Here is a 20635-nt window from a genome sequence, read left to right as displayed (position 1 = left end):
ATATGCTAGCTGGTGAACACCTACCTGTGAGTGGAATTGGGAAGAAATGCAGCAATAAAGATAAGGGCTAAGTTTGGAAGTTTTCTATTGGCACTCTTTGACCTTGAGGAGCAAGGCTGCTGGTCAGAAATTTAAAGAGTTGTGTGAACTTCTGAGCCCCTGGACACTAACCTAGCCCATAAAAGCTAGGGCTCAGAGTGTAGGGCCCAGCTGATCTGAAGTGCAGGTAGGTATGTGTGAACTCCCAACTTGCAGCTGGTACCCTTTTGACATAGCTTAGATTTCTAGGGCTGATATGACTAGAACTTGAACAGATGAAGATAAGACGTTTGATATTCTGAGCAAGTGTCAACTGCTACAATTTGATGAACTGGATTTTTGCTTATGGATGCAGCTGGTCAAAATTCCAGTTAAAATGGAAGATTATTTGTATGAAGGAACATGCTTGTCTCTTCAGTGGACTGAGTTGATAGAGTTGGGCAATTTAGACATTGGCTATTAAAAATGGGGATCTATAAAGGCATGAGAAGTCCAGGTGAGGCAGTTGTGGGTTAATGTGCTGGACTGAATGGTTGGTTTGAACTGCAAGATTGGCAGTTCAAAAGCTCACCAGCCACTCCCTGGAAACCCTATACAGGGTTGCTGTGAGTCAGTACTGACTTGAGAGCACTTAACCAAAACAACAACAACTTAAAGGCATGAAGTAGCTGGCTTACAAGCTATCATGAGTGTACTTAGTTTTAGAATGAGGGGACAAGGGAAGATCCCCACTGACTAGTTTTCCTCTTTTCCAGATGGGTCTGGTAAAAGGGAGGTGGGAGATGATGCTGATAGGATTTTATGATTTCAATTATGTGTAATTTTTAGTAGGATTAATTGTGATAGTCAAAACTGTAATTGTAGAAGATGTGTAACTAACAGTGGGAAGTAGTTATCTTCCATTTCAGGAACAAAAAAATCCCAGGACCATCATTAAGGAGAAGCATGAGTGGGATCCCTTCCTGGAAAAAATGGTGACATCAGAGATGAAAGCAAAGGGGTGGCATGGAAAGACAGAGCAGTTATGGACTCTAGATTCATGGACTGAATAAGGCTTTGTATCTACAGGCAGGAGGCTGACTTGCAGAATGCACCCATTGGACATTTAAATTTGAATATATATATTTTTTGCTTTGTTTTGTATCAAATTTTTGCTTTGTTCACTTGTGAAATATAAAATGTAAACGGGGCCAGTGTGTCTTCTGTTCTATGTGTTTTAGCTATATCATGTTAGGTACGAGTATGACTTTACAATTTTCTTTGTTTAGAGATTATGCATATAGTTTATAGATGTCAAGTTGATATGGTTGGAATATAGTGGTTAAGGTTTTGTGTCAACTTGAAATGGCCACGATTTCCAGAGGGTTAGCAGTTGGGAATGTGCTTATTACCATGGTGATAAAACTTAATACAGGCATAGTTAGCTCTGTGTTGAGTGGCTATGAGCAGCCAATCAGATGAAGCAATGTTTCCTTGAGGATGTGGACTATTACCAATGTAATGGACACCTATGAGTGACTGTATTCTCTCTCTTCCACTGGGGACCTGGGGCTCTGCAATTAGAAGTCATTTCTTTGATAATAAACATTTCTTTCTATATATACTTATATATGTTTCACTGGTTTTGTTTCTCTACAACATCGGGCATAAGACAATGCTTTAACATGATGAAGTATGTCTGAAAAACTCTGGGGCAAACATACTCTTTGATGAAATTTTAAGTAAACTTCCTTTAAAACTTGGAGCAAGAAAAAAACAAAAACCACACCCTATTAATTCTTCTGTTTATCAGTCTATTGGTTCTCCTAGCCAGCAATGATGTCCTTCCTCAGGGTCTGGCCCCTCCTGATGATATGTCTGAAGTATGAGAGATGAACTCTTGCCATCTGTGCTTCTAAGGAGCATTCTGGCTGTACGTCTTCCAACACAGATCTGTGTTTTCTCCTGGCAGTTCATGGTGTCTTTAATATTCTTCTCCAATACCGTAAATCAAATGTATCAATTAGTCTATGGTCTTAGTCATTGCCTAACTTTCACATGCATATGAAGTTATTGAAAATATCATGGCGTGAGTCAGATGGAATTTAATCCTCAAGCTAACATTGGTGCTCTTGAACACTTTAAAGAGGTCTTGAACTGAAAATTTGCCTAATGCAATACAACATTTGATTTCTTGACTGCTATTTCCATGAGTGTTGATAGTGTACCCAACATAATGAAGTCTTTGACAACTTCAATCTTTTCTCCATTTATCATGATGTTATTTACCAATCCAGTGGTGAGGATTATTGTTTTCTTTATAGTGAGCTGCTACCCATAATGAAGGCTGTGGTCTTTGATCTTCACCAGTAAGTATTTTAAGGGTCCTCTTTCAGCAAGAAAGGTCATATCATCTGCACATTGTAGGTTGTTAAATGAGCCTTCTTCCATTCCTGATGCCATGTTCTTCATATGAGCCATCTTTCAGATTAAAATCATCCATTGTAAACCCTGTGGGGTACATACAGGGTTACCATGAGTTGGAAGTGACTCAACTACAACTGGTTTTTATAAAGCTACAGTGACTTGATTTAGTGTTGGCAATGGTGTAGACAAATAGACCCATAGATCAGAACAAGGACTCCAGAAACAATCCCACACACATATAGAAATACAACAGAACTGATATTGCATATTTATGAGGAAAGGCGGTACTGCTCAAAAACTATTCTGGAGAAAAAAAGTGAAATTGAATTATCTTTCACATCTTACACAAAAAATCAATTCTAGTGTTTAAAAAACCAAAATGTGGAAGACTAATATTTTAAAAAGAATATTTTTGAAAGTACTATTTCTTATTTGAGATCTTTATAGCCTGATTTCTAGGAGAATCTAAAATTCTGTTCTGTATTTACACACTTTTGATCCCGATTCCTCTGTAGAACGCTTTATCAGAATTGAACATAATGTTTACTTTTCTGGGATAATTGCTGGCTGTTACATAGTAGGTTTTTTCCTTTTTCTGTTTTTATGACATTTCTTTTTCTTTTTCTGACATTTTCAGAATGGTCATACTATTTTACATATCCAACAGAAATGTATGAGTGATCCTGTTTCTTTACATTCTCCTCAGTATTTTATGTTGTCAGTAGTTTTTTTTAGCCATTCTGATAGCTATAGAGTTTTGAATTACATATCCCTAAAGCCAGAGGGGCATTAGGGGATAATGGAATAATGTGCTGGACTGCAAGGTCGTTTGAACCTCAGGTTCAGCCATTCAAGCTTAACAGTTGCGCCTCGGAAACCCTATACATGGTCACTATGAGTCTGAATCCACTCTATGGCACTTAACAACAACAAATAGCACATGTAAGGAGCCCTGGTGGTGCTGTGGGTTCAAAGTTGGCCGTTCAAACCCACCAGCTGCTCCTCAGGAGAAAGATGAGACTGTCTGCTCTCATAAAGGATTACAGTCTCAGAAATGCTATACAAAGTCACTATGAGTCAGAATCAACTAGATGGCAGTGGATTTGATTTGGTTTTGAATGTCTCAAGTACTTTGGGCAACTTATTAGAAGATGCTTGGGGTAGGACATTATGCTTAGTAAAGTATGTTGTTGTTGTTGTTATGTGCCGTGGAGTCGGTTCCGACTCATAGCGACCCTGTACAGGGTTTCCGAGGCTGTAAATCTTTACGGGAGCAGAAAGCCTCATCTTTCCCCCCCTCGGAATAGCTGGTAGTTTCGAACTGCTGTCCTTGCGGTTCACAGCCCGGTTCTTAACAACTACGCTACCAGAGGTCTTTTAGTGTATTTTGTTGTTGTTGTTATGTGCCGTCGAGTCGGTTCCGACCCATAGCGACCCTGTACAGGGTTTCCGAGGGTGTAAATCTTTACGGGAGTAGAAAGCCTCATCTTTCTCCCGCGGAGCGGCTGGTAGTTTCGAACCGCTGACCTTAAGGTTCGCAGCCCGATTCGTAACCACTACGCTACCAGAGCTCTGCCAAAAAGCAGAAGACCATCAATGAGATGGATTTACACAGTATCTGTAACAATGGGCTCAAACATATGAAGTATTGTGAGGAGAATAGCAGAGGACCAAATAGTGTTTCCTTCTGCTGTACTCTGGGTCGCTGTGAATTTGAACCAACTCAAGTAGTACCTAATATCAACAGTAATGGCGGATGATATTGAACATATCTTTTCACAGACTTATTTTCCATTTGAAGGCACCTTGGTGGTGCCGGTGAAGCACTTGCTTACTAACCTAAATGCTGGCAATTTGAAGTCATTTGCTGATCTGTGAAAGAAAGATGTGGCAGTCTGCTTTCATAAATTTACAGCCTTGGAAATCCTATGTGGTAGTTCGACTCTGCCCTTTAAGGTTGCTTTGAGTCAGAATCGACTCAACAGCAACAGGTTTTGTTTGCAATTTTTATATTCTCTTTAATGAATGATTTGTCCATATCGTCTGTTAATTTTCTAATTAAAAAATTTAAACTGTTGTTAATTTCTTTACTTTTTCAATATATTCTAGATACCAATCTTTTGTAGGAGACCTAGTAAGGGGCTGTAGGATAATCATTGGACTGCTAACCACAAGGTTGGTGGTTCAAACCCACCAGCTGCTCCTTGGAAGCCCTATCCAGGGTTGCTGAGTTGGAACTGACTTGATGACATACCATCACCACCAGTCTTTTGTCAGATATGCAATTTACAAATATTTTCTCCCAGTCTGTAGTTTGATGTTCATTCTCCTAACATGATGTTGTTATTGTGAAGTACCATCGAGTTGGTTCCAAACCATAGCAACCCTGTATAGGGTTTCTGAGGAGTAGCTGGTGAGCTCGAACCACTGACCTTACAGTTCAAACGGCTTTGCAGTCTGGTGCACGCCACACCAGTAGTGATCTATATTTTAAATTAAGTGTTAAATGTTAATTTTATTGTTGTTGCTATTAAATGCCATCGAGTTGTTTTTGACCCAAAGCAATCCTGTATAGGGTTTCCGGGGAGCGGCTAGAAAAGTTGAACCACCAACTTTGTGGTGCAAACTGTTCTTTCAGTCCAGTGCATTAAACCAGTACAGTACACCAGGACATAAACTTTACATATATACTATAATATCCTTTTTTTGTTTTATAAGTTTTTATTGTGACTTCAGTGATAGTTTACATGGGAGAACATCAGCTTTACATTCATCCTGCTGTACTTCATTTCATTGCAATGACTGCAATCCCCTCTATGCATCATTACTCAACAGCATTTGCTTCCATTATCTCTGTTTTTTTTTTATTTTTTTTGGATGTACACCGAAGCACTCAGGAATATATAACCATTCAAACAACCAAAGGGCATACCTTGCAAGCCTGCCCCACAGATGCCAGCACACAGCCCCTCTCCCTCCTTGAGTCTAGAGTCCCCAGCTGCTCTATCTCTCCATGTCATCATCTCTGCCTCCATCTCTGGTGTCAGTGCTTCTCTGGATAGGGTCCCACACTCTGCTCTTCTCCCTTGATGGTACCAGGGCCTTCTGCTTCTGTACTGCAAGATCAACCACTCCTCCCATTTTGTTACAAACCATTTACCTTTACATTTGCAACATTCACAGTCAGTCCTGATAGCAGGACTATTGAACCACAAGAGTCTTATCCCCATCTCCTTTCACCAGCCCATCTAGACAGATCGGAAGTTACTCAGCGGAGATTCTACTTTCCCCCACACCCTTTAAAACTAAGCTCTCTCTTGAAAACTTGTAAGGCAGTCACTTTGAGCCTTTGTAGCTCCCCACCCCCCCCACCCCCATTTTGGGTAGTCAGTGTCTAAATTGCCCATCCCTGACCACCCTGTGTACAGTGGGGGTGGGAATGATCCTTGCTATAAAGAATTCATGTCTTCATTTAAGCTACTACATCCATAAGTATAGGTTAAGTTCATCAAATTGTAGTGAATTACACTTTTTTTCTTCTTTCTTCCTCTAGTCGAGTTCTGATTATCCAGCCATTGAAGCCAGGTCAAATGGGTACTATCTGCAAGTTTGAGTGTTCTTGTGCCTCTCCCCTCACTTCATATCAGCTGGATGCTTCACTCTCCACTCAGGTCCTATGTGGCTTGTCCATGTCCATGAGCTCAGGAGTCCCCAGGTCTCGCTATACTGCTAGTGAACCAGGTCTTAATCCAGATTGACAGGAGACTATTGAATGTGGTTGGACATAGCCCACAACTTCATTGCTGTTTTTCACTGATTTGGTCACTTATAGGTTGACCAATGTGGTCACCAGTAAGATTACATAGCTGCTCCTGTATTCCCTTTTAGTTTCAGTCTTGGAAGGGGTTTGCCATGAGGGGACATGATTGCTTTCTTTGATAGTTCCCCAGTTAACAAATTGCTTGTTCTTGTAGTAGTCAATCAGACTGTCTTTATTGATTTTTATTTTTCCTGCTGGTCTTTCTTTCAAGAATTATCTTCTGTTCTTCTAGTTGCTCCAGGCTGTTCTGCTTGTCTTTTCAAGTGGAAATTTCCCACCTCAGAAGATTCTGGATGTGGATCAGGATTCAATCTAAGGTCTTATGAAATGCAAAGGCTCCACTTTCATTGGGAAAGTTCTAGCCCCCTTTAAGGTATTCCAGTCAGTTATAAGCTGAAGACGGACTTACAAGATTTTTATGGTGATGTTTCCGGCTATTTCATTCTCTCCCACCCAAGTATCTATTTTACAATAGTAGGCAAGGGAAACCAAGATTCATAAGACAGTCAAGCATCTTAACATTACTTTCCCTCCTTTACCCATTCAAACCATGCCTCAGTTCCTGTATCCCAGAGCCCTGTTGTTCCAAGGTTGAACATATATCACTATTTACCTCTGTCCCACTAAGCCCATGCAAACCTGCCTAAATGTTCTCCCATCTGCCTTGTTCTTCCATTCCCATCCCCCTTCTTGTGTATTGCCCCCTCAACACCCAAACTATTCCCTACCCTGTGCTCCACTTTCCTTACCCTCCCCTTCCCCCACCCCTTTTGCCCCGGTAATCAACAAAGAGTTGTTTGTAGTGTTTTTTCCCCTTTTAGTGTGGGTATTTTCTCTTGAACTTTTAAAATAATGGTCCTATGCAATATTTCTCCTTTTGTGACTTACAAAATGTTTTTAATCCATGCTGTTGTTTTTGTATACGGCATAAGGTAAAGATCTTGTTTCAAGCTTTTGTATATAGCTTTCCAGTTCTGCCAGCACCATCTGTTGAAGAGACGACCTCCTTCACCTGCAATATACTTAGGCCCTTTGTGGAGTATCAGTTGGCTGTATGTGGATGGGTTAATTTCTGGATTCTCAATTCTGTTCCATCGATCAATGTGTCTTTAATTGTACCAGTACCAGGATGTTTTGACCACTGTAGCCATGTAGTACATTTTGAAATCAGGGTGTGAGAGGTTTCCAACTGTATTCTTCTTCTTAAGCAGTGCTTTGCTTTTCCTTGGTCTCTTTCGTTTCCATATAAAGTTTGTAATTGTTTTTTTCCATCTCTTTGAAGAAAGTCATTGGAATCTGGATTGGGATTGCATTATATGTATAGATTGGTTTGGGCAGTATTGACATTTTCACAATGTTGTCTTCCTATCCAGAAGCATGGTATATTCTTCCATTTTTTAAGTCTCTTTTGGTTTCTTGTAGTAGTGTTTTGTAGCTTTCTTTGTATAGGTCCCCCTTCCAAGACTGAAACTAAAAGGGAATACAGGAGCAGGCATGTAATCTTACTGGTGACCACAATGGTCTACCTATAAGGGGAAATCAGTGATAAACAACAATAGGTTCTTTGTTTCTCTGGGTGCATTTATTTCTAAATATTTAATTCTTGGGTGGCTATTGTAAATGGGATTGCTTTCCTAAATAAATTCCTTTTCAGTGTTGGCATTATTAGTATAGAGGAATCCAACTGATTTTTGTATGTTGATCTTATACCCTGCCATTTTGTTGAATCATCCAATGAGGTCTACTATCTTTTTTACTGAGTCTTTGGGATTTTCTATGTATAAGATCATATTGCCTGCAAATAAAGAGAGCTTTACTTCCTCTTTGACAATTTGAATGCCTATAATTTCCCTTTCTTACCTTATATCTCTGGCTTATTCTTCCAACATAATATTGAATAGGAGTGGTGACAAAGGGCATCCTTGTCTGGTTCCTGTGTGTAAAGGGAATGTTGTCATTTTCTCCCCATTGAGAATAATGTTGGCTGTTGGTTTTGTATATATGCTCTTAATTATGTTTAGGAATTTCCCTTCAATTCCTACTTTGTTGAGAGTTTTTATCAGGGATGAATGTTGAATTTTGTCAAATGCCTTTTCTGCCTCAATTTTTCTTATTAATATGGTGGATTACATTGATTGTTTTTCTACTGTTGAACCATCCTTACATCCCTGATATGAATTCCACTTGGGCATGTTGTATTATTTTTTGATGTGCTGTTGGATTCTCTTGGCTAGGGTTATGTGAAAATGTTTGCATCTATGTTCATAAGGAATATTGGTCTATACTTTTCTTTCTTAGTGATGTCCTTCCCTAGTTTTGGTATGAGGGTTATGCTTGCTTCATAGAATATATTAGGAATTTTTCTATCCTCTTCAATAATTTGAGTAGACTTGGTGACAGCGCTTCCCTGAACATTTGGTAAAACTCACCAGTGAAACCATCTGGTCTTGGACTTTTCTGGTTGGGAGTTTTTTGATGACCTGATCAATTTCTTCTTTTGTTATGGCTTTGTTTAAGTTTTCTAATTCACCTGTGTAAATTTAAGTAGGTTGTGTTTTTCTAAAAATGTATGCATCTCTTCTAAGTTTTCAAATTTGTTGGAGTACAACTCTTCATACTATTCTGTTAATATTGTTTTTATTTCCTTTGTTTCTGTTGTCACATCGCCTATGTGGTTTCTAATGTGTGTTTTCTTTGTCTTTTCCCTCTTTTCTTTTGTTAGGTTTGCCAATTTTATTAATCCTTTCAAAGAACCAGTTTCTTGTCCTATTGATTCTTTCTATAGTTTTTCTGTTTTCTATTTTGTTTATTTCTGCTCTAATCTTTATTATTTCTTTTCTTTTGGTGACTGCAGGTTCCCTTTGTTGGTCTGTTTCTAATTGTTGTAGATGCTATGTTATTGTGTTAATTTTGGTTCTTTCTTCTTTTTGGAAGTGTGCATTTATTACAATAAATTGTCCTCTCAGCACTGCTTTTCTTGAGTCCCAAATATTTTGGTATGTTGTGTTTTCATTCTCATTTGTTTTTAGGAACTTCGTGAGTTCACGTTTTATTTCTTCTACTACCCAGTCACTTTTCAGTTAATCAGTGTTCATGTATTTGACTTGTATCCTTGGTCTTCCTATTGTTGATATCTAGTTTTATAGTATTGTGGTCTGAAAAGATGCTTTGTAGTATTTTGATGTTTGTAAATTTGTGGAGGCTTGTTTTGTGACCTATAACATGGTCAATTCTGGAGAATGTCCCATGTGCATTGGAAAAGAATGTGTATTATGCTGTTGTTGGATTGAATGCTCTGTACACGTCTATGAAGTGAAGTTGGTTGATTATGCTGTCCTCTGTATCTTTGTCATGTTTCTTTCTGGATGTTCTATCCCTTTTCAAAAGTGGCATATTAAACTCTCCCACTACAATTGTAGATTTGTCTATTTCACTCTTCAATTCTAGTAGGGTTTGCTTTATACATGTTGGTGCTTTTTCATTGGGCGTGTAGTTATTTATTATGGTTATGTCATCTTGAGATAGTGTCCTTCTTACTATAATATCCTTTCGTATAACTAATGTTTAGGATATTTTATAATTAGAGAAAAGAAAATATGTTATGTCACATGCATTGACTCTGCAGTAATGTTTAGTTACTGTAATTGTTTTAAAATAAGTAAATACATGAGGAAAGGAAAACAAGAAAAACAAAAACCCACAAATGTAAAATTTGATCTCCAGCTGCCATGAGTTGGAACCGTCTCAACAGCACTACCAACAGCAACAATCTAAGTAAAGTCAGGGGATTAGATGCATTTTCTTCATGGATTTATATGTTATTTTTACTTTTTTTGTGTGTGGTCATAGTGTTCAGAAATAGTTAAATTAACCTCTACTCTGTTAATTGTAAATGATACCTTCACTTAGGTAACATTTGAAATATTTTTCCAAGATTGTTTTCCAATTATACTGAAGGAATTACTATATTGATAATATTGGAGTCTGGGTGTGGCGCTGTAGGATAAGCACTCTACCACAAGGTTGGTTTGAACGGCAACATCAATGATTCAAACTCACCATCTGCTCCTTGACAACCCTGTATGGGAACCAACTGTATGATACAAACAACAACAAAATGGAAAATAAAACAAATATGATCATTTCAACGTTTTTACATATAGTGAAATAGGAGGGGCCTTCAAAAAGTTCATGGAAAATTGGAATGATAATGCAATTTTTAAAACCCCCTCTGTATTATTACATGTTATGGAAATGGTTCCTCAGTTTTCCTAAAGAAGAAGAATTCTATGATTCTTTTCTTCAAGTTTGATAGATTATATTGCATATGTAATGTGGGTGACATGTGGTTCTGCTATAGCCATAGGTCACTGTTTTGCATTTTCTTAACTGTTAATGGCCATGGCCCTTCAGAACCTCTAGATTTGTGCCATATCTATGACTAATTCAAGAGCAATGGAAAATTCTTTATGAAACTGAGGGAATTGTAAGAAAATCCTAGAACTTGAATACTACATTCCTAAAAAGGAATATATTTGGGGAAATCTACTAAAACAGTTTTGTGTAAAATCTTAAAACATACAGTATCCTATTCCCATAAAATAATTAAACCAGAAGCAGTAAAAATGCCTAAAGACAAATCCATAACTTGCTAATTCAGTTAATTCAATGCATTCAGTAAATATTTATTGAGCGTCTATTAGATAGTGTTATTGTTGTTTAAGGTACTGGGAATGCGCAGGGAACTAAAACAGTTCTAAGTTATTAATACTTATCATTAATCATTACTGTTAATGTACTTAACACATTTTTTTTTGTCACACAAATGAATGTGCCCTAGAGTCACACAGCCAGTGTGTGTTTCCAGCGGTAATGACGAGACTAACTTGAATTAACTGCCCAGTCCAAGGTTGTCCTCTGGGTCTATCCCTTCAAAACCTGAGCTGATAACTACTTAGCTAGGCTGGAGCTGAAATCATTTTTTTTCTTTTTACAGTCTTTCTATCTGTGTGCCAGAATATCAGTGGTAACCTACAAGAGAACAACAGTTTAGTTTATTAACTTGCCACAAGCAAAAGTTTTGGCCAATTTTCTTAACCATTTTAATCAATTCATTCCTTGTACAGAACTGATCACATCAGATAATTATGTTAATTATAAGTCAAATTATCCTTTTCCTTTATTTTTTTTCATTTGCTAAGTCTCCATCTGCCAGGAAGTTAGCTAAGAGCTGGGAGTCAGATACATTTAGATTTTAATCCAATGTCTCTCACTTTTTAATTTTGTAACCTTAGGCAGATAATAACAGTTCTTACCTAGGATGGTTTGTGAAAGAATTAAGAGACAACTCATCAGCTCCTAACACAATGCCTGCCCCTTAAGCTGTTTTACTGAGCAGTAGCTGCTGTTATAAACATTTGTCATTTCTATTGTTAGTTTTGAGGCACTCTGGTAGCATAGTGGTTATGAGTCGAGCTGCTAACCTCAACTTCAGCAGGTCCAAACTACCAGCTATTCTGTGGAAGAAAGATGAGGCTTTTTGTTCTCTTAAAGATTTACAGCCTTGGAAACCCTATGCAGGGTCACTATGAGTTGGAATAACTCCACAGCACACTACCACCACCACTGTTAGTGTTAATATTTTCTTTTAATATCTTTTTTATCTATATTGTTGTTGTTGTTACGTGCTGTCTAGTTGGTTCTGACTCATAGCAACACTGTAGGGTTTCTGAGGAACAGTTGGTGTGTTTGAACTGCTGATCTTGTGGTTCAAATTTAATGCTGATCCTACAGTGCCAAATGAAGAGGCCTTTACTAGTCTCCTTGACCTACTTCCTTTAGATAGACAAAATACTTGCTTGCTCTTCATTGTATATTGTTCTGTCATTATGGAACTGCACTGTATTATAAACATTGTCCCAGGTCTCTGATTCTCTAATTTCTCTTCTAATTATGGTGGTGGTGGGTGGTGGTGGTTGTATGCCGTGGAGTAAGTACAAACTTGTAAAGACCATGTATAGAGTTTCCAAGACTAAATCTTTACAGGAGCAGACAGCTTCATCTTAAGAACGTTTGTTGTTGTTTCTAAGTGCCCTTAGGTGGTTCTGACTCAAAGCAACCCTGTATAGGGTTTCTGAGGAGCAGCTGGTTAAATGCTAACTAATTTACCTTTTTGCTTACAATCCCCTTCATTGTGTTTAGCACATAGTATTATATATGTGTTATCTCTGGTAGCTAGTGATTATGAATCGGGCTATAAACCACAAGGTCAGCAGTTTGAAACTACCAGCTATTCCGTGGGAGAAAGATGAGGCTTTCTGCTCCCACAAAGATTTACAGCCTCGGAAACCCTGTACAGGGTCACTATGGGTCAGAATCGACTCGACAGCACTTAACAACAACAACATATATATGATGGAGTTCTGGTATGGTGTTGTGGATTAGTACACTTGACTGCAAGGTTGGTTTGAACCACAAGGTTGGTGGTTCAAGCTCACCAGCTGCTCTTCAAAAACCCTATACAGGGTTGCTATGAGTCAGAACTGACTTGATGGCAATTAGTAATTAAAAGCAACGTATACATGATATGTGCTATAGATCTGACCTAATGTTTGTAAAATTAAGTGAATTGGTCATATCTCTATTCACATTGACTGGAAAGTGAATATTCTTTTGTGTATCATTGCTAAGTAATAGTATTACACTGTTTGTGTTATGTGTAAAGAATACAGGCGAGTTCCTTGATGGTGCCCATGGTTAATGCCTTTAGTGTGTAACCAAAGGTTGGAAGTTTGAGCCCACTCAGGGATGTATCAGAAGAAAGATCAGATGTACTTCTAGAAAGCCTTACTATACTCTGACACACGTGGGGTCACTATGAGTTAGAATCAGCTTGACAGCAACTGGTTTTACTGGTTAAAGAACAAGATGAATTATTGTATGTCTTATAATACCAGTACTTTAGTAATCTCTTTTCATTTTAACATTCTTTGCTACTTCTACTCTTGACCCAGGTCTCTTGCTTTCTGTAAAGATTTTTTGTTGCTTCCTATATTGAAAGAATCGGGGGTTTTTTGTACTTTTTTTATTTTGTCATCTTACAGGCTTTTTCTTCTGCTATTTCTGCCATAGAACTTTTTTTTAAAAGACTCTTGCTTTCACTTAAACTTATTTCCCCCATCACTTTAAAGTATATATACATTTTACTCCCCACCCCACCCCCAATCATTAATGCATTACCATTTGACTCTGCTATTAGGCTGTCAATCTGTGACATTCTTGAGGAAGAAAGAGAGACCTTATTTTTAAAAGGCTAGATTCTTTGCTAGAGAGGTAGGTATACTGTCTGCAATGCTATTCTTGTCAAGAATATACTTTTGAAATTTGATGGAGAAGAATTGAAATTTAGAAGAGCTACCAAATTATGAAAAATTGAAGGAAGATAACATAAGTACAAGAGTTAAAAAAGAAAAAAATAAAAGCACAAAAACATAAAAACAAAAGACAGTATAAGCCAAAGACATAACTAAGTAAACAAAAAAACCGTAAGATCTTTTACCTAATTTTACAGTAACTCATTAGGCAACAAAGACTACCCTGGATGGAAAGACCGAAGTTCAAGGCATGAAATTCTTCTTGATGTAAAATTGCAGTTGAAGTTCCCTGAAGATCAGGCAACCTGTCCATTGTTCGTGGTCAGAAAATGAAGCACTTTTCATTTGAATTTCTGTGTTATGTAACAGAGGTTGGAGTGTTATGTCTGGATAAAAAAAAGGCAAAGGGAACATTTAGAAACCATTCCCAGAGATGTTATGCAAATAGTTGTAAGCAGTAGTTGCTCTATTTCCAATGAAGTGAGGATGAGACAATATGCCTGAAGGTCAGCATGAGTCATGTCAGAATTCAGACAAATTTTCTGGTTTCTGATGTTGTTAGTTCTGTGGAGTCAGTTTCAACTCATAATAACCTTATACAGGGTTTCCAAGGCTTTTAAAATCGTTTGAGGGAGCAGAAAACCTCATCTCTCTCTCGTAGAGCAGTTTAGTGGGCTCAAACTACTGATCTTGTAGTTCACAGTCCAGTATTTATCCTATGGAGTCACTGCATTCCCTCCTGGGTTCTGAGGTCCTTGGATTTGTTACTCAGCAGATCATACTTGTCCTGCCATGAGGGCTTCAGAATAGTCCAAGATTCTGAATTATTAGGTAGAGTATCCAGGGACAATACTGCCAGAGCCCTGATTGTTCTCTGGGATAATCTCACCTTATTCATGAAGAAATCCTACAGAATCATGTTCACTTCACCCTCCACATAAAAAAAAAAAAAATGGGGTGGCAACCACGCAGGGAAATAGATTAGTTCTTTCTGAAGATCAGGACTCAGACCAGTCCATAGTCTCTACTGTATGAATGTTACTGAAAATGAGAAATTGCAGCTCACTTCTTTAGTGAAGCACAAGATGATTCCAGCTGCATGCTGCACTATTTTTAATGCAAAAGAATTAAAAAGGAGCACATAAGAGAGTTTCATATTTATTGTTGTTGTTGTTAAGTGCCATTGAGTCTGTTATGACAAATAACGACCCTGTGTAGTTTCTGAGGAGCAGCTGGTAGATTTGAACCACAGACCTTGCAGTTAGCAGTTCAGTGCCAGTTTTAATGAAAGTATTATGTACAGGCAGCAATGAAGGTGAGGGTGAAGGGCGTATACTCCCCAAACTATTTTCCAAGAAAAATTTCAATCAACTGTTAGCTTCCTCTTCACAAAACTTTGATATATGTCCCTTGACCTTTACCAATTACCCTTTCACGTTTGACACTTAACGTTTGCTACATGATTAAAATTCAGCGTTAATTAATTTCATCACCATCAGTTGAGTTATATTTAGCTAAGAACACTCACTTTTGTCTTTTGTGAGTAGCACTGCAGGGTTATTACAAAGAGGTAGTCAGGAGGGCAACAGAGATAGGAGAAGAGAAGAATGATTCAGTGTGCAGATAATTGTTTCGAGTGAAATTTAGCTCGGTATTTTTGTTCCTGTCCTTAGTAGTACTGAGATTTAGCACCTCCCATTGGCACTTAGCCCCCACCCCCACACTGGAGGAGGCTGTGCTGGGTGGGGGCTGACAATGAGCCACACCAGAGTTGAATTACAGCACTGTTTGAACACTAGCAAGGATTTTCTCTGGCCAGCGCTGGTATATAAAGCTTGTGATCCCAAAAGAGAGACAAGATGACCTTAGAAAGGTGTAACATTGGGACATTGTCTCAATAAGAAAGGTCAACTTCCCTAAAATGGTTACTGTTCCCAAGGAAAACAGTAGAAGCCAGAGTATTTAGCCACAGCAGAGCTATAGTCTACCCTCAAAAAGGCACCCAAAAGATTGTCCTATCGATGGTGTTACTCCATACTGTGACCAAAGCACTCACATGAAATAGATAAACTCCACAGTGTATGATTCTTTTTAAAATAAAAATGCAATGCATTCATTTCAAGTGAAAAAGCATTTGTATTGGATTCTTTACACCAGGCCTCATTGCTCTGTGAATCGATTATGATAAGAATTTGGACATGCAAAAGGAAAGCTCCTCATTTGGTCGATAGCACAGGTGAAACATCATTTATCTGAGTTGTTCATATTTATCCCAAAGATGTTGAGTCTTTGAGAACGTAGTAAGCAGAAATTAAAACAAAACAAAAAACTACACCTTTTAGCATTTTCATTTGGGTAACATATACCTTCATTAGTTAAACTTTTATGTTCCAGAACCTGGTTCCATGCCCTCACCTCAGCTTCTAACTGAAGTTGGAGGGCAGACTTTGTTTTCTTGCCCATGAGAAATAGTCTAGCCTTTTTAGTAGCTCTATTTCACTAGCCAATGATGCAGTGTCAAATCAAATTTCTGCTGGTCAGATGCTGGTAGAAAGTCTATTAGTAATTGACTTGAGACCAAGTCCTAGCCTTGAGATCAAGGTCTCTACTTTGTCTTCTTGATGGGACACTTACTATTAATCTTGACCCCACTGAAGAAGAACCTTATTATCCCTCTGGGATGAGGGTTCCATTTTTTCCCCTTAGCTGTCTTTTCCCCCTACTCCATAGCTGGAAGCTACTTTAAATACCAGTTGGGTATTAGTCTGTTTCAGCAGAGCTTCCAGACTAAGACACATTAGGAAGGAAAGACTGACTATTTTTGAATGTATCACCACTGAAAACCTTATGAATAATAGCAGGACATTGCCATATATAGTACTAGAAACTGAAAACATTATCAATAACAGCAGAACATTGTCAGATATAGTGCCTGAAGATGAGATCCCCAGGTGAGGAGGCTCTCAAAATATGACTGGGGAAGAGCTACGTCTTCAAAGCAGAGTTGACAAAAGTGATGTGAGTGGAGTAAAGCTTTTGGGACCTTCATTTGCTGATAGAGCACAACTCAAAATGATAGCAAACAGATATACCCACCCATTAATGATCAGAAAATGGACTGTACAAAGTCTGAATCTAGGAAATTTGGAGGTTGTCAAAAATGAAATAGAATGCTTACCTATACTTATGGATGCAGTAGCTCAAAAAAAGGGAACAAATCTTTACAACGAGGATCACTCCCACCCCCTCAGTACACAGGGTTGACAGGGATGGGCAATATAGACATTGGCTACCCAAAATGGGGGAGTCTATAAAGTCAAGAAGTGACTGCATTACAAGCTTTCAAGAGGGAGCCTAGTTCCAGATGGGGCAGGGGAAGGTAGAATCACCACTGAATGATACCCAATCTGTTGGGACCCGGCTGGCGAAAGGAAGGGGATAAGACTCTTATGGTATAACAGTGAATAATTGCCATCAGGTCTGACTGTGAGGCTAGGAAATATAGAGGTAGATGTTTTTTGACAAAAGGAGGAGAGTGATTGATTTTGCAGCTCAGGAGCGGAGGTCCCTGGGACCATCAAGTGAGAAGAATTGAGAGCGGGACTCTACCCAGAGAGGCAGTGATGCCAGGGGTGGAGACAGATTAGATGATGTGGACAGATGGAGTGGCTGGGGACACTGGACTCAGGGAGAGAGAAGGGTTGTGTGCTGGCAGCTGGAGAGGGGGGGTTGCTGTGTGGTGTACCCTTTGGGATTATATGATGATGCATGAGGGGTTGTAATCATTGCAATGAAATGAAATACGATAGGATGAATGTAAAGCTGATGTTCTTCATGTAAACTTCACAATAAAAACTTATTTTTAAAAATGAAATAGAATGCATAAAGATCAATATCCTATGTACTAGTGAAATGGAGTCCTGGTGTGGCTCTGTAGGATAATGCATGGGACTGCAAGGTTGGTCTGAACCAAAAGTTCATTAGTTCAAATCCATTTGCTGTTCCTTGGAAGTCCTATAGGTGTCGCTATGAGTTGGAACCAACTTGATGGCACATAACAACAACAACAAAGTGAGCTGAAATGAACTGGTATTGGCCATTTTGATTTTGACAACCATATGGTTTACTATACCGGAAATGACAAATTGATGTCACAGGCATTGCCAAAAAGAACATTTCAAGATCTACCTTGAAGCCAGTGATAGTGAAATTAAAGGATTCTACCAGCTTTTGCAGTTTGAAATTAATTAAACATGCAATCAAGCTATATGAATAATTATCATTGTTTGGAATCCAAAGGTTTGAAACAAAGAGGAAGGATCAATAGTTGGAAAACACGATCTTATTGATAGAAATGATTCATGAAACCACGTGATAGAATTTTGCACGATTAAAAACTTCTTCATTGTAATTTTTAAAAATCAAAATAAGCTTTTTCAAATGGCATAAAAGGAGACTGTACTCATGAACTTCACCATGTGGAATACATGGGAATTAAATTGAATACATCTATGGGAAGACACAGTGAAGCTCAATATCGTCAGTCAAAACAGACTGTGGACCATCAATTGCTCATATACAAGTTTTGGATGAAGCTGAAGAAAATTAAAACAAGTACATGAGAGATAAAATATGACCTTGAGTATATCTTAACCTGAATTTACATACCATCTTTTACAATAGATATGATGCATTAGACACTAGTGACCAACAGCAAGAGTTGTGGCATGACATTGTGAATATTACACAGGAACACACACACACCCACACAAAAAACAAAAACAAAAACAAAAACAAAAACAAAAACAAGAGGTCATTAAAAAGACAGGAAAGAAAGAAAAAAACAAAATGGATGTCATTTAAGACTCTGAAATTTGCTTTTGAGACAGAGAAGCTAAAGTGAATGGGAAAAAAATGAGGAGGTAAAAGTGCTGAACATAGCATTTCAAAGGGCAGCTCAAGAAGAAAAAGTCAAGTATTATAATGAAATGTGCAAAACCTGGAGTTAGAAAACAAAAATAGAGGAACACACTTAGCATTTCTCAAGCTGAAAGAACTGAGGAACAATTCAAGACTCAACTTGCAATGTTGAATGATTCTTTAGGCAAAATATTAAATGATGCAGAAAGTACCAAAAGAATGTAGAAGGACAAAAGGAGATGGAAGGAATGCACAGAACAACCATACCACAAAGAAATGATCGATGTCCAACCATTTCAAGAGGTAGCTTATGATCAAGAGTCAATGGTACTGAAAGAAGGCCAAGCTACACTGAAGGCATTGGCAAAGAATAAGACTCCAGAAATTGATAAAATACAACTTTAAGTATTTCAAAAAAGTGATGCAGCGCTGGAGGCACTTACTTATCTATGCCAAGAAATTTGGAAGACAACTACCTGGACAACTGATTGGAAGAGATCCATGTTTTTGCCCATTCCAAACAGAGGTGACCCAACAGAATGGGGAGGTTATCGAACAATATCTTAAATGTTGCATGCAAGTTACATATTTCTGAAGGTAATTAAATAAATGGTTGCAACAGTACATGGATAGGGAATTGCCAGAAATTCAAACCAGATTCAGAAAAGCACATGGAACTAAGTATATTACTGCTGATATGAAATGGATCTTGGCTGAAAGCCAAACACAAGGAAGATAATGACTTGTTTTATTGACTATGAATAGCATTGTGAAGAATAGGTATTCCAGAACACTTAATTGTGTTCATGATGCACATAGGCATAGACCAAGAGGCAGTTGATAAAATGGAACATGGGGATACTAATTGGTTTAAAATGAAGAAAGGTATGCACTAGGGCTGTATCTTTCCACCATACTTATTCAATCTGTATGCTAAGCAAATAATAAAAAAAACTGAGTTATATGAAGAATACAGCGTCAGAATTGGAAGAAGATTCATTAAGAATCTTCACAGGTGATACAGCATTGCTTGCTGGGAGTGAAGAGAACATAAAATATTTACTGATGAAGATCAAGGACCACAACAGTCAGTATGAATTGAACCTCAATATAAAGAAAATAAAAATCCTCACCATGGGACCAATAAATAACATCATTAAAGATTGAAGTTGTCAAATATTTCATTTTAGTTGGATCCACAATCAATGCTCATAGAAGCAGTAGTCAAGGAACCAAACAACATATTGCATTAGGCAAATCTGCTGCATAAGACCTCTTTAAAGTGTTAAAGAGCAAAGCTGTCAATTTGAGGACTAAGGTGTATCTGACGCAAGTCATAGTATTTTCAAGATAGCCTCATATGTGTGTGAAAGTTGGACAATGAATAAGAAAGATTGTAGAAGAATCAATGCATTTGAATTATGATTTTGTATTAAAAGACAGTAGCATTAAAAGTACCATGGAAAGCCAGGAGAACAAACAAATCTGTGTTAGAAGAAGTACAACCAGAATGTTCCTTAGAAGCCACAATGGCAAGACTTCCTCTCATATTTTGGTCCCTAAAGGACATCATGCTTTGTAAAATGAAGTGTCAGTGAAAAAGAGCAAGACATCTAGTGAGATTGATTGACACAGTAGTAGCAGCAATGGACTCGGGCTTATGAGCAGTTGTGAGGGTGGTATAGGATCAGACAGCATTTTCTTCTGATGTGCATAGGGTCGTTATGAATTGGAACAGATTTGATGGCACCTAACAACAACAACATGATATTATTGTTGTTAGTTGAGTCAGCTCTGACTCATGATGACTCATGTACAACAGAATAAAACATTGACTGGTCCTGTGACCTTTCACCATATGTTCAAATATGTTCAAATCTATTCTTGTGGCCACTGAGGGGACTTGTCTTCCAGCACTATATTGGACAATGTTTTGTTGTGATCTATAAGGTTTGCATTGGCTGGTTATTAGAAGTAGATCACCAGGTCTTTCTTTCTAGTCTGCCTTAGTTTTGAAATTGCTGAATCTTAACAATCATGGGTGGCCCCACTAGTATTTGAAATAAAGTTTCACAGC

General features: G+C 38.1%; 1 protein-coding gene across 1 annotated transcript in view; it reads left to right on the top strand.

Moving 5' to 3' along the window:
• Positions 1 to 20635, top strand: part of LOC102820687 (succinate--hydroxymethylglutarate CoA-transferase-like) — a 1213992-nt gene that overhangs the window by 996478 nt on the left and 196879 nt on the right. The window lies entirely within an intron of this gene.

This window comes from Chrysochloris asiatica, unplaced genomic scaffold (genome assembly GCF_000296735.1).
Source record: "Chrysochloris asiatica unplaced genomic scaffold, ChrAsi1.0 scaffold00006, whole genome shotgun sequence".
Lineage (NCBI taxonomy): Eukaryota > Metazoa > Chordata > Mammalia > Afrosoricida > Chrysochloridae > Chrysochloris > Chrysochloris asiatica.
This window is presented reverse-complemented; position numbering and strand designations above follow the sequence as displayed.